Source organism: Balaenoptera acutorostrata, chromosome 3, assembly GCF_949987535.1.
Source record: "Balaenoptera acutorostrata chromosome 3, mBalAcu1.1, whole genome shotgun sequence".
Classification (NCBI taxonomy): domain Eukaryota; kingdom Metazoa; phylum Chordata; class Mammalia; order Artiodactyla; family Balaenopteridae; genus Balaenoptera; species Balaenoptera acutorostrata.
The window spans coordinates 35,163,659-35,179,419 of record NC_080066.1 but is presented as its reverse complement, the minus strand read 5'-3'; the positions used below and the strand labels follow the sequence as shown (position 1 = coordinate 35,179,419).

General features: G+C 36.7%; 1 long non-coding RNA gene and 1 pseudogene across 1 annotated transcript in view; one reads left to right on the top strand and one right to left on the bottom strand.

Moving 5' to 3' along the window:
• Nucleotides 1-411: 411 nt before the first annotated feature.
• Nucleotides 412-2,024, bottom strand: LOC103010069 (zinc finger protein 639-like; annotated as a pseudogene).
• A 325-nt stretch (nt 2,025-2,349) lies between these two features.
• Nucleotides 2,350-15,761, top strand: part of LOC130707761 (uncharacterized) — a 29,110-nt gene continuing 15,698 nt past the window's right edge. The window contains exons 1-3 of the long non-coding RNA XR_009007786.1: nt 2,350-2,555; nt 8,477-8,553; nt 15,558-15,610. This is a non-coding gene — a long non-coding RNA (uncharacterized LOC130707761). The remainder of the gene's footprint in view (nt 2,556-8,476; nt 8,554-15,557; nt 15,611-15,761) is intronic.

The window sequence follows — 15,761 nt, the reverse complement described above, 5'->3', positions numbered from 1 at the left end:
TTCCAGGGCACATTGCTATTTTTACAGAATAATGTCTGTGAGGCAAGGTAGCAAGGAGAATGCCAATACCATGAACAGAGAGAAATATGGAGGGACATTGTACCATTTTTTTTTTTTAGTACATCTGTTTCTTATGAATTTATGAAATCAGACCACATGCAAGAAACATGATAGTCACCAAAAGTGGTTAAAACTACGAACTACAATACATTGAAAATACCACATTTAGGATACAATTATATACTGAAAAAGGTAGCAATGCCAAGAAAATTGGCAATTTAAAAAAATCTTATTAAAGACAATTCTAAGTTGTGTTTAAAATCATCCATTTTAACATCTGCAAACGAGTCAAATTTATTATTTTACATCAAATTTATTATTTTACATCATTATGGAAGTTAAAGAGAACAATCAAGTTGTCTCATGGACCGGAAGGTGACTTATTAATTCCCTTTCATTTCCAAACCTCATTAAGCAGTCACTACACTTATGAGGTAAATCAGCTGAATGCTTGAAATCTAGCTGAATTTTAAGATCTTCAATCTGTCCTCTTGAATATTCACGATATTGACATAAATAAATCCCTTCAGATAAGTGTGAATTTAAATGTTTGCAATATTCTAGCATGCTTGAAAAGCCTTTCCCACAGTCATCACAGACATGAGCAAAGATTTTAGTATGTTCAATAGCAACAGGCCTGTTAACATTTGTATGAAGTCTACTCTGAAACCCACATACTTGACATACAAAGAAGTTTTTACATTTGTCAAATGTAATTTTGCTTAAGAGGCTGTACTGTCCATGTTCTCCACTGTTAGACTTATCACTTAACTCTATTAATTCACATGCATGATCATTTACCCCATGGCTATGCAAGTCTTCTGGATCATTCATTTCATGTTCACAGAACTGACACAAGTACTGTTCATCACAGCTGTGCTCCTGGAAATGTAGGTAGAGTTCACTGCTTGGGGAGAACTGTACATCACACTGCTCACACCAATAAAGGTGATCACTAAAATGGGTGTCTGCAATGTGCTGGTTGAGGTTCTCAAAAATTACTGTTTTATAGTCACAGTATTTACAAATGTAGGGATCCTCTTCATGCAGTTTGGCATGTTCGATCGGAAGCATATTGGTAGAGAAACTTTCTTTGCATACTAGACACACATTTGAATCACTACGCTTATGCTTCAAGATCATATGCTGCTTTAAATCAGAAAAATACTTGCTGTTGAACTCACAAAGTTCACACTGATAGACGCCACTGCTATTAGCTCTCAGTAAAGGCCATTTCTGCTGGGCAGTCACATTCAAAGCTTCGCTCTTGTCAATAATTTTGCAAAATTTAGCTGGTGGCTCTTCATCAGTTTGGTCTTGGAGACTCTCAGAGGAATTGTTTTCGGTCTCTATATCATAATCTTCAGAAATTGCATGCACTTCTGCAGCAACTGGAACATCTTCAGCAGTGTGAACTTCCATAGGGCTCTCCTCTTGAGTTTGCTGGTTGATTGATTCAGGGGAGTCGCACTCTTCATCACAAATTTCAGTATCAGCAAATTTTTCTGTAGAAAAGGCAGTGTGGTCTACAATTCTAAGTACAGGACCTGGAACCAGGAAGTTTTGATTTCTGTTTGTGGCCTTGATTCCATCTGTAAATTTTGGCAAGTCATTTGATGTCTGTGTATCAGAATCATCATCATTTAGTTGTCATGTCTCTAGGCTACTGTCAGCTATGGCAGTTTCTCAGACTTCCCTTGTTTTCGACGACCATGACAATTTCGAGGGGACTGGTAGGGTATTTTGCAGGATGTCCCACTAATGAACTTTGTTGTTTTTTTCATGATTAGACTTTGTTGTCAAAATATTTTGTCTGGTTGTCTCATAGAACAAACACTGTAACAATGATCAGAAGAAATTCCATGGAATCCATCTGCAATTCTGCTTATTCCAGAGGAATCTGAATAACGAGAAGGGTGTAAAGTCTCCCTTTTCCTTTTTTAAGGATATTCATTCGTATCTTTTTAATTTGGTATATTTCTTAATACTGGAGTGAGGAAAAATGAATTACAGGAAGTTTTCACAGATGGTAAAAAAAAAAAAAAGCCAGTCCTTGGGGTCCGCCCGGCCAGCCCAGGCGCAGCTCCGAGGAGGCGGTGGACCAGACGCCCGAGCGGGGCGGGGCGGAGGGGCCGCGCAGCCCCGCCCCCGGGCGCACGGCGGCGGGCGGTGCCGCTCTGGCCCTCACGCTCCGGGGCGCTCCTCCGGGCCGGCCCCACTCCTTCCCCGCGCGCCCTACGCCCTGCCTGCCGGGTCCCCGGCCCAGGCTCGGCGGCGGCCGCACTCCTGCACACTGTGTCTTTGATGATGATTTTGAGCTACTTAATTAACTATCCCTGGAGGCACTTTACCTAAGACTTCTTCCTTTTTTAAGGCTGTCGGTCTGGAGATTTCTAATGCTTATAGCTAAAACAACTTTTCTGCAATATTGCAACCTGCAATATTAGGCTGTTGAAGTTTTCCTCTATGTCTAGTTTACTAAGGTGATTTTTTTGGTAAGTATTTTTTTCTCTAATCAGGAACTGGTTCAAATGTTTTTCTTCATCTTTTGAGATGGAGGTATGATTTTCTTCCTTTAATCTGTTAGTGTAGTGAATACCATCAATATATTTCCCGAGGCTGAAACACCTTTGCCTTTTGGGGATCAACCAAGCTTGACGGTGAAGTAGTATTCGTTTTAATAATTGACTGGGTTCAAATACTAATTTATACTTTAGTTGTGATACTTGCGTTTATTTTCAAAAGTGATGCATGTTTAGACATTTATTTTTTATTTTTACTTTTTGGTTCTGTCTTCTTGTGTTTTGCCTATCTGGTCAGGCTGATTTCTTATGGTGAATTGGGAAGTTTTGTGTTTCTCTGTGCTCTGGAACAGCTTCTTAAAAACAGAGTTTTTGGATTTCCCTGGTGGTCCAGTGGTTAAGACTGAGCTTCCAACGCAGAGGGTGCGGGTTCGATCCCCGGTTGGGGAGTTAAGATCCCACGTGCCACCCGGGGAGGCCAGAAAGTAAAGAAAGAAAATTTTAATGGAATTTTCTCTTCCCTGAAGACCTGGTAAATTCTTCTATAAAATGATCTGAGTAGATCTTTTAGTAACTTTACAGAAGTAGATATTTTAATAGCTTCTTAATTTTTTGGTATGATTTTGGGTCTAAGTTTTCCACTTCTTCCTGAGGTGATTTTCATAATTAATCTACTCCTGGGAAGTAATTCTATTTATCTATATTTTCAAATGTATTTCATAAGTTTGAGCATAATATTCTCATGTAATATTTAAATATCCTTTGTATCTGTAGATACATGGTCATCTTTATTCTTAATGCTGCATTCGTGTGCTTCCTCTAGCTTTAAAATATCGTATTTACCAGAATTTGCCTATTTTGTTTCTTTTTAAAACTTTGGGGTTTTTTGATCAAGTTTACTAGGGTTTTTGTTTGTTTATATTATATTAACGTCTGACCATGTCTCAACTCCTTCTTGAAACATTAACTTCACTTACTTTCCCAGATACTAGTCTTCTGATTTTTTCAACTCAACACTTTTTATTTCAATCTCCGTAGCTGGTTTCTCCACCCCTTTCCAACTCTGAATGTTGCTGTGTCTCAGGGTTCTAATGCAGACCTATTTTCTTTATCTTCCTGAACTCTCTAGGTGATCTCATCCAGAGGGTCTGAGTGAACAATGGTTCTGGGTGTGGGAGCTGGATCTAATGTGCTTAGAACCTAATCCCAATTCTGTCACTTAATAGCTTTGTGATATAGTATTTGTATATAGTGAGGGAAACAAATTTTTCTGTGCCTTGAGTTTCTGAAGAAATAGTAATGGTATCTATTTCAGAGAACAGTTGTGAAGAATTCAGTTAATACATTTTAAGAAATCTAGAACAATGGAATATAGTTCAGTCACTATAAATATTAGCTATTACCAATATTCATCTCCATGCTTCAATATCATTTATAAGCTGATGAGCTTCCCTGGTGTTCTACCTCTCAGGGAGTGGCACCACCATTCATTCAGTTGGGAACAGTAACATGGGCAGGACTTTTATCTCCCTTGTACACTGAAGTCTCCCCAGTACCTCACAAATCTCTGGCATATAGTAGATGCTCAATAAATATTAAGCATGTCACAATCTATGAATATCATTTTGTCCATAGCCCACAAATACAGTGCCATCATTTCTAAAAAGTTTAAAACTTCAGTTTTAATAGGAGAGTCATGTACGTATGATTATGAAAGTCTGGGAAAGAAAAAGTAAACAAAAATGTAATGGAAAATACAGTACACATTGCAATTAAAAAGGTAAAAATTACAGAATCCATAGTTTATTTGATCAAACCCACAAATACAAGTAAAAGAAAAGAAATATACTTAGGTAAAATGAATAACAAACATAAAAGAAAATGGAAGGAATAAGATCAAAGAGCTCAATAATTGCAATAAATATGAACAGATTGAATCCTTTCATTAAAAATACATATAGATTGTGATTTCAGACGCAAAAGATACCGTGTATCAGTCAACAAATAAATAATAGATCTGGCTAAAGTAATTGAAATCCATATGATAGATGTAAAGTTACTACTTAAAATGTAAAAAGTACTCCTGCAAATCGAGAAGAAAGTGTGGAATGATCCAAAGGGAAAGTGAGCAAAATATATACAATGATAATTCATAGTACAACAACTCCAAATGACTCAAAAAATAAGAAAAGTTGCTCAAATTCACAAATAGTCAGGGAAATAAAATTGAATTAACAATGAAATAGCACTTAATACTCACAGACTAGCGAAAATGAATTCAAAGATCTATAACTGTTACAGGTAGAAATCTAGGGAAAAGGTACTCATATGCATTGCTGGTGGCAAGGTAAATTGTTAATCTTTTTTTGGAAAGCAATCTGACAACACCTATTAAAATAATGTATAGCTTTTGACCTAGAAATGCACTCCTGGGAAAATTTTCTTTTAGAAACAAAAGCCACAGTACATAAGAATCCATACACATAGCTATTTATTACGCCATTGTTAGTTGTGGCAGAAATGAGAAAGAAACGTACTGACCATCAAATGAATGAATGAGCTGCATACCAGTTGATTTGAAAAGCTATCCACAAAGTATTTTTAGGTAGAGAAAGGAGGCAGGAAAATATATAATATGATTCCATTATTGCAAAACATACAATAACCCCTTCCAAACAAAAAACTGTATGTGTGTTTGTGTATGGGAATGGAATTATATTTATGTATAGAAATATATACATGATTAAGCAAATAAATAAGCTGAAGTATTGTTATAGTAAATCAAGTATATATAAGACTAAGTATCTGTATGTGTTTGTATCCAGAATAAAGTGTGTGTGTGTGTGTGTGTGTGTGTGTGTAAGGACAGGAAAAACACACATATGATAGAATATACATATATTTATGTACATAGGGGACTAGTTATATGGATGTCTATGTATGTAAGATTATGAAGATGTCGATTTAAACAGGAGTAATGTTGAATGATCAGATTATGGGTATAATTGGGTGTATATGTACACAAGTGTGTGGATGGACTTGAGATTGGGATGGCATATAAAGTTGGGGAGGAGCTAAGGTTAGGTTTGTAGTGGTCATGGTTGTAGATGGGAATGAAGTTAAAGATGGACATCTGTATGAGGTTCTGGACATGTGTATGGATAGAATTAAGGGCATAAATCTGGATTCAAGTTTGGATCTGGAGGAGATTACAATCTATTTTCTACATAATTATATACAGGATTTTATATATCTATAGCTCCATAGGATTATGAATATAGATTGTCTGACTGTATAGGATTATTCATTGGATTTTTTAGCTGTACCAGAATAGGATTTTTATTCCACATCTGTTTAAGATCATGCTTAATTATATAACTATATAAATCCAATGTGTGTATGAATACATATATGCAAATACACATATTTATCTGTGCTTTACATTATACAATTATGAAAATGCCTCTATAGTTTTAATATCTAGTAGTTTATAAATATATCTGTGTAGAAATTCTTCTATGGACTTGTGTAAACAAATATACATCTATCTATACAGGAATATATAGACATTTATACATGAGTCTACTCCTGTAATGGATTATGCAAATATATCTGTATCTTCATAAGGGATTATGCAAATGGATTATTTACAAAATGAATTATGCAAAAGGACATTTTGTTAAGATTATGTAAATATACCCATGTTTGTAGAGGATGATCCAAATATTTCTTTCTCTGATTCCATATCAGATTATGCATTGATAGCTATCCCAAATTATGTAGCTTCACCTATAGAATGCTAATACATAAATAGTCTCTATATAGTGTTCCATAAATGTATGGGTATCTGCTTAGTATTACAAAATATTGCTATATCAGTAATTTCATCTGTTTAGAATACATAAATATATCTTTAAAGATTATGTATATCAGTTAGTATCTATAACTTTATATGTTTAGAATAATCTATCTCTGTATGGTGTTATTTAGGGTACTAGCTTCTGTTCCTACATGGAACCATGAAAATTTCTGTGTGTCACTATCGATATAGGATTATGTAAGTAGAGCTCCCTTATATATCTGTATGGGATTATGTGTAAATACATATATTTGACACTATGTAAGATATATATATATTTTTATGTGTGTCTGGATCTGGAGCTTGCTTAATATTAGTAAAATGTATCTGTATATATAGTCATGCAGGATTATGTAAATTTATTTGTACTAGGTCTATAATTGTAAATACATTTGTATTTGTATATGCATAGAATGTCATCACTAAGAGTGTGCAAGCATGTCAGTATCTGTATGTGATTATAGAAGTGTCACATGCCAATTTCTCTATTTCTGCCTCTTTGAGGATAAGATATAGATCTATGCACTAAACATTTATGAAAATAAATCCATAATTTTACCTATGTAGTAATGTGTAAATATATCTTCCTAGGAATATGTAAAAGTGTTTTATTAATCTAAATCTCTATAAGATTAGGTAATTGTGTTTCTTGAAGTCTTTTCACGTTTATTTTATTTTATTTTATTTTTAACATCTTTATTGGAGTATAATTGCTTTACAATGGTGTGTTAGTTTCTGCTTTATAACAAAGTGAATCAGTTATACATATACATATATCCCTATATCTCTTCCCTCTTGTGTCTCCCTCCCACCCTGCCTATCCCACCCCTCTAGGTGGTCACAAAGCACTGAGCTGATCTCCCTGTGCTATGCGGCTGCTTCACACTAGCTATCTATTTTACATTTGGTAGTGTATATAAGTCCATGCCATTCTCTCACTTCGTCCCAGCTTACCCTTACCCCTCCCCCTGTCCTCAAGTCCATTCTCTACATCTGCATCTTTATTCCTGTCCTGCCACTATGTTCTTCATAACCTTTTTTTTTCTTTTTTAGATTCCATAAATATGTGCTAGCATACGGTATTTGTTTTTCTCTTTCTGACTTACTTCACTCTATATGACAGACTCTAGGTCCACCCACCTCACTACAAAAAACTCAATTTCGTTTCTTTTTATGGCTGAGTAATATTCCACTGTATATATGTGCCACATCTTCTTTATCCTGTCTTCTGTCAATGGACACTTAGGTTGCCTCCATGACCTGGCTATTGTAAATAGTGCTGCATTGAACATTGTGGTACATGACTCTTTTTGAATTATGGTTTTCTCAGGGTATATGCCCAGTAGTGGGATTGCTGGGTCGTATGGCATTTCTATTTTTAGTTTTTAAGGAACCTCCATAGTGTTCTCCATAGTGGCTGTATCAATTTACATTCCCACCAACAGTGCAAGAGGGTTCCCTTTTCTCCAGCATTTACTGTTTGTAGATTTTTTGATGATGGCCATTCTGACTGGTGTGAGGTGATAACTCATTGTAGTTTTGATTTGCATTTCTCTAATGATTAGTGATGTTGAGCATTCTTTCATGTGTTTGTTGGCAACCTGTATATCTTCTTTGGAGAAATGTCTATTTAGGTCTTCTGCCCATTTTTGGATTGGGTTTTTTGTTTTTTTGATATTGAGCTGCATGAGCTGCTTGTAAATTTTGGAGATTAATCCTTTGTCAGTTGCTTCGTTTGCAAATATTTTCTCACATTCTGAGGGTTGTCTTTTCGTCTTGTTTATGGTTTCCTTTACTGTGTAAAAGCTTTTAAGTTTCATTAGGTTCCATTTGTTTATTTTTGTTTTTATTTCCATTTCTCTAGGAGGTGGGTCAAAAAGTGTCTTGCTGTGATTTATGTCATAGAGTGTTCTGCCTATGTTTTCCTCTAAGAGTTTTCTAGTGTCTGGTCTTACATTTAGGTCTCTAATCCATTTTGAGTTTATTTTTATGTATGGTGTTCGGGAGTGTTCTAATTTCATTCTTTTTCCTATAGCTGTCCAGTTTTCCCAGCACCACTTATTGAAGAGGCTGTCTTTTCTCCATTGTATATTCTTGCCTCCTTTATCAAAGGTAAGTTGACCGTATGTGCGTGGGTTTATCTCTGGGCTTCCTATCCTGTTCCATTGATCTATATTTCTGTTTTTGTGCCAGTACCATACTGTCTTGATTACTGTAGCTGTGCAGTATAGTCTGAAGTCAGGGAGCCTGATTCCTCCAGCTCCATTTTTCTTTCTTAAGATTGCTTTGGCTACTCAGGGTCTTTTGTTTTTCCATACAAATTGTAAAATTTCTTATTATAGTTCTGTGAAAAATGTCATTGGTAATTTGATAGGGATTGCATTGAACCTGCAGATTGCTTTGAGTAGTATAGTCATTTTCACAATGTTGATTCTTCCAGTCCAAGAACATAGTATATCTTTCCATCTGTTTGTATCAACTTTAATTTCTTTCATCAGTGTCTTATAGTTTTCTGCATACAGGTCTTTTGTCTCCTTAGGTAGGTTTATTTTATTCTTTTTGTTGCAATGGTAAATGGGAGTGTTTCTTAATTTCTCTTTCAGATTTCTCATCATTAGTGTATAGGAATGCAAGAGATTTCTGTGCATTAATTTTGTATCCTGCAACTTTACCAAATTCATTGATTAGCGCTAGCAGTTTTCTGGTAGAGACTTTTGGAATCTCTATGTATAGTATCATGTCATCTGCAAACAGTGACAGCTTTACTTCTTCTTTTCCGATTTGGATTCCTTTTATTTCTTTTTCTTCTCTGATTGCTGTGGCTAAAACTTCCAAAAATATGTTGAATAATAGTGGTGAGAGTGGACAACCTTGTCTTGTCCCTGATCTTAGTGGAAATAGTTTCAGTTTTTCACCACTGAGAACAGTGTTGGCTGTGGGTTTGTCATATATGGCCTTTATTATGTTGAGGTAAGTTCCCTCTATGCCTACTTTCTGGAGAGTTTTTATCATAAATTGGTGTTGAATTTTGTTGAAAGCTTTTTCTGCATCTATTGAGATGATCATATTGTTTTTATCCTTCAATTTGTTAATATGGTGTATCCCATTGATTGATTTGCATGTATTGAAGAAGCCTTGCATTCCTGGGAAAAATCCCACTTGATCGTGGTGTATGATCCTTTTAATTTGCTGTTCGATTCTGTTTGGTAGTATTTTGTTGAGGATTTTTGCATCTCTGTTCATCAGTGATATTGGCCTTTAGTTTTCTTTCTTTGTGACATCTTTGTCTGGTCTGGTTTTGGTATCAGGGTGATGGTGGCCTCGTAGAATGGGTTTGGGAGTGTTCCCCCCTCTGCTATATTTTGGAAGAGTTTGAGAAGGATAGGTGTTAGCTCTTCCCTAATGTTTCATAGAATTCACCTGTGAAACCATCTGCTCCTGGGCTTTTGTTTGTTGGAAGATATTTAATCACAGTCTCAATTTCAGTGCTTGTGATTGGTCTGTGTATATTTTCTATTTCTTCCTGGTTCAATCTCAGAAGGTTGTGCTTTTCTAAGAATTTTTCCATTTCTTCCAAGTTGTCCATTTTATTGGCATATAGTTGCTGGTGGTAATCTCTCACGATCCTTCGTATTTCTGCAGTGTCAGTTGTTACTTTTACTTTTTCACTTCTAATTCTATTGATTTTAGTCTTCTCCCTTTTTTTCTCGATGAATCTGGCTAATGGTTTATCAATTTTGTTTATCTTCTCAAAGAACCAGCTTTTAGTTTAATCGATCTTTGCTATTGTTTCCTTCATTTCTTTTTCATTTATTTCTGATATGGTCTTTGTGATTTCTTTCCTTCTGCTAACTCTGGGGTTTTTTTGTTCTTTCTCTAATTGCTTTAGGTGTAAAGTTAGGTTGTTTATTTGAGATGTTTATTGTTTCTTGAGGTAGGACTGTATTGCTATAAACTTCCCTCTTAGAACTGCTTTTGCTGCATCCCATAGGTCTTGTGTCATCATGTGTTCATTGTTATTTGTTTCTAGGTATTTTTAGATTCCCTCTTTGATTTCTTCAGTGATCTCTTGGTTTTTTAGTAGTGTATTGTTTAGCCTCCATGTGTTTGTATTTTTTACAGATTTTTTCCTGTAATTGATATCTAGTCTCATAGCGTTGTGGTTGGAAAAGATACTTGATATAATTTCAATTTTCTTATATTTACCAAGGCTTGATTTGTGACCCAAGATATGATCTATCCTGCAGAATATTCCATGAGCACTTGAGAAGGATGTGTATTCTGTTGTTTTTGTATGGAATATCCTATAAATATCAGTTAAGTCTATCTTGTTTAATGTATCATTTAAAGCTTGTGTTTCCTTATTTATTTTCATTTTGGCTGATCTGTCCACTGGTGAAAGTGGGGTGTTAAAGGCCCCTAATATGATTGTGTTATTATCGATTTGCCCTTTTATGCAGTTAGCATTTGCCTTATGTATTGAGGTGTTCCTATGTTGGGTACATAAACATTTACAACTGTTATGTCTTCTTCTTGGATTGATCCCTTGATCATTATGTAGTGTCCTTCTTTGTCTCTTGTAATAGTCTTTATTTTAAAGTCTATTCTGTCTGATATGAGAATTGCTACTCCAGCTTTCTTTTGATTTCCATTTGCATGGAATATCTTTTTCCATCCCCTCACTTCCAGTGTGTATGTGTCCCTAGGTCTGAAGGGGGTCTCTTGTAGACAGTATATATATGGGTCTTGTTTTTGTATCCATTCAGCCAGTCTATGTCTTTTGGTTGGAGCATTTAATCCATTTACATTTAAGGTAGTTATCGATATGTATGTCCTATTACCATTTTCTTAATTGTTTTGGGTTTGTTATTGTAGGTCTTTTCCTTCTCTTGTGTTTCCTGCCTAGAGAAATTCATTTAGCAATTGTTGTAAAGCTGGTTTGCTGGTGCTGAATTCTCTTAGCTTTTGCTTGTTTGTAAAGGTTTTAATTTCTCTGTCAAATCTGAATGAGATCCTGCTGGGAAGAGTAATCTTGGTTGTAGGTTTTTCCCTTTCATCACTTTAAATATCTCCTTCCACTCCCTTCTGGCTTGCAGAGTTTCTGCTGAAAGATCAGCTGTTAACCTCATGGAGATTCCCTTGTATATTATTTGTCATTTTTCCCTTGCTGCTTTTAGTATTTTTTCTTTGTATTTAATTTTTGATAGTTTGTTTAATATGTGTCTTAGTGTGTTTCTCCTTGGATTTATCATGTATGGGACTCTCTCTGCTTCCTGGACTTGATTAACTATTTCCTTTCCCATATTAAGGAAGTTTTCAACTATAATCTCTTCAAATATTTTCTCAGTCCCTTTCTTTTTCTCTTCTTCTTCTGGGACCCCTATAATTCCAATGTTGGTGCATTTAATGTTGTCCCAGAAGTCCCTGAGAGTGTCCTCAAGTCTTTTCATTCTTTTTTCTTTATTCTGCTCTGCAGTAGTTATTTCCACTATTTTATCTTCCAGGTCACTTATCCGTTCTTATGCCTCAGTCATTCTGCTCTTGATTCCCTCTAGAGAATTTTTAGTTTTATTTATTGTGTTGTTCATCATTGTCTGTTTGCTCTTTAGTTCTTCTAGGTCCTTGTTAAACGTTTCTTGTATTTTCTCCATTCTGTTTCCAAGATTTTGGATCATCTTTACTATCATTACTCTGAATTCTTTTTCAGGTAGACTATTTCCTCTTCATTTGTTTGGTCTGGTGGGTTTTTAACTGGCTCCTTCATCTGCTGTGTGTTTCTCTGTCTTCTCATTTTGCTTAACTTACTGTGTTTAGGGTCTCATTTTCGCAGGCTGCAGGTTTGTAGTTCCCATTTTTTTTGATGTCTGCCCCCAGTGGGTAAGGTTGGTTCAGTGGGTTGTGTAGGCTTTCTGGTGGAGGGGACTGGTGCCTGTGTTTTGGTGGATGAGGCTGGATATTGTCCTTCTGGTGTGCAAGATCACATCCGGTGGTGTGTTTTTGGGGTGTCTGTAACCGTATTATGATTTTAGGCAGCCTGTTGTCTAATGAGTGGGGTTGTGTTCCTGTCTGGTTAGTTGTTTGGCATAGGGTGTCCAGCACTGTAGCCTGCTGGTCGTTAAGTGGAGCTGGGTCTTAGCGTTGAGATGGAGGTCTTGGGAGATCTTTCATCATTTGATATTATGTGGAGCCAGGAGGTCTCTGGTGGACCAATGTCTGGAACTTGGCTCTCCCACCTCAGAGGCTCAGGCCTGACAACCAGCCGGAGCACCAAGACCCTGTCAGCCACATAGCTCAGAAGAAAAGGGAGAAAAAAAGAAAGAAAGAAAAAATAAAATAAAATAAAGTTATTAAAATAAAAAATATTTAGCAAAAATAAAAAAATTTTAAAGTAATAAAAAAAAAGAAAGAAAGAAAGAAGAGAGCAACCAAACCAAAAAACAAATCCACCAATGATAAGTGCTAAAAACTGTACTAAAAAACAAAACAAAACAAAACAAACCGGACAGACAGAACCCTAGGACAAATGGTAAAAGCAAAGCTATACAGACAAAATCACACAAAGAAGCATATACATACACACTCTCAAAAAGAGAAAATGGGAAAAAAATGTATATCCTTGCTCCCAAAGTTCATCGCCTCAATTTTGGGATGATTCGTTGTCTATTCAGGTATTCCACAGATGCAGGGTACATCAAGTTGACTGTGGAGATTCAGTCCTCTGCTCCTGAGGCTGCTGGGAGAGATTTCCCTTTCTCTTCTTTGTTCACACAGCTCCTGGGGTTCAGCTTTGGATTTGGCCCCGCCTCTGTGTGTAGGTTGCCTGAGAGCGTCTGTTCTTTGCTCTGACAGGACAGGGTTAAAGGAGCAGCTGATTTGGGGGCTCTGGCTCACTCAGGCTGGGGGGAGAGAGGGGTATGGAATGTGGGGCAAGCCTGCAGCAGTAGAGGCCGGCATGATGTTGCAACAGCCTGAGGTGCACCGTGTGTTCTCCCAGGGAAGTTGTCCCTGGATCATGGGACCCTGGCAGTGGCGGGCTGCACAGGCTCCTGGGAAGGGAGGTGTGGATAGTGCCCTGTGCTTGCTCACAGGCTTCTTGGTGGCTGCAGCAGCAGCCTTAGCATCTCGTGCCCGTCTCTGGGGTCCATGCTGATAGCTGCAGCTTGCGCCCGTCTCTGGAGCTCGTTTAGGCAGTGCTCTGAATCCCCTCTCCTCGCGCACCCCGAAACAATGGTCTCTTGCCTCTTCGGCAGCTCCAGACTTTTTCTCAGACTCCCTCCCAGCTAGCTGTTGTGCACTAGCCCCCTTCAGGCTGTGTTCACGCAGCCAACCCCAGTCCTCTCCCTGGGATCTGAACTCCGAAGTCCGAGCCTCAGCTCCCAGCCCCCACCTGCCCCAGCGGGTGAGCAGACAAACCTCTCGGGCTGGTGAGTGCTGGTTGGCACTGATCCCCTGTGCAGGAATCTCTCCGCTTTGCCCTCTGCACCCCTGTTGCTGCGCTCTCCTCCATGGCTCCGAAGCTCCCCCCCCCCACCGCCACCCCCCATACCTGCCAGTGAAGGGGCTTCGTAAGGTGTGGAAACTTTTCCTCTTTCACAGCTCCCTCCCAGAGCTGCAGGTCCTGTCCCTATTCTTTTTTCTCTGTTTTTTCTTTTTTCTTTTGCCCTACCCAGGTACGTGTGGAGTTTCTTGACTTTTGGGAAGTCTGATGTCTTCTGCCAGTGTTCAGTAGGTGTTCTGTAGGAGTTGTTCCACATGTAGATGTACTTCTGATGTATTTGTCAGGAGGAAGGTGATCTCCACATCTTACTCTTCCACTATGTTGAAGCTCATGTTAATTTTAGATAGTTGTTCAAGATGTGTACACACACCAACACACTTCAATGAGAATATGTCTGTACCTATATATAAACATAAGCAAATTTTTATATTTATAAATTTATTTAAATATTTTTTGTGAATATGTGATACATATAAACATATATACGTAACATACATATGTTATGACATGTAGTAATTACAAGATTATCTGTGAAATATGACACAACATACAAATTGAGAGTATCACTAGAACCACATGCTCCTTCTGTACATCTTTGCTGTGCTGCTCCCCCAGAGCTAACCATAATTCTAAATCTTTAAAAATAATGTCTTTCCTTTCTAAAATAGTGTTATCTCATATATACACATCTCCAAGCAATGTATTGTTTATTTTTCTTTTTTTAAGTAACCTGATTTTGTTCTCTTCTGTGATTTTTTTTCACTAAAAGTTATATTTTAAAATTTACCCATGTTGTTACGTGCATCTGTGATTCATTTTACTGCTGTCTTATTTTCCAGTTGATGAGCATGTAGTAATGTAATCGTTCTATAGATGAAGTGCCTATACTAATTAAACAAAAACAAAGGTTCACTATCAGCATATGAGTTTCTGTTCATTCACAACACTTGGAATTATCAGAATTTTCAATTTTTGCATCATTCTCATGCTTATGAAATTGAGCACCATTTCTTTCTTTTTTTAAAAAAATTGACCACTTGTAATTCTTTTTCTATGAAATTCCTGTTCAGATCTTCTGCCAAAATGTTGTCATGCGTTTTCATTTAAAGTGTTGACTGTAGACAAGCTGCATCACCATCATCTGAGAGCTTGTTAGAAATCTCAGCCTGCATCCCAGAATTAGCTTCAGTTAAACAAGATTCCCAGGGGATTTGTGTGTTCATTGAAGTTGGAGAAGGACTACTTTGCTGGTGTACTTTTTTATTTATTTATAGGATTCTCTGTTCTGTTTAGGCATTCAAGGTTGAAATGTGACAAATACAGTTTTCTCTTTTGTTACTTATTTTTGGCTCTACTTATGGCATATTTTGATAAATAGAAGTTCTTACTATTAATGCAGTGGAATTTATGAACTATTTTAAAGGTTCATGCTTTAGTCTCATGTTTAAATAGCTCTTTCCTATCCTAAGATCATAAAAATATTTGCTTCTATCTAAAGAGTGTTAAAGTTTTGCTGGTTACATTTTAGACTTAAATCCAATGGAAACTGATTTTTGTGCATAAGATAACATTGAAATCCAATTTCATTTTTTTCCACATGGATAACCAATTGTTCCAGAACCATTGATTGAATATTCTATCATTTCCTTGATTATCTGCAATGAACCTCAGGTATGTATTGAATTACCCTGTTTGTGTAGGTTTGTTTCTGATTTCATTATTATGTTTGATGGTCTATTCCTGTGTCCAGATTACCAGAACATAGCTTTATAGATCTTTTATTTGATATGGTAATTTCCCACTCTTTATTTTCTTTATTCTG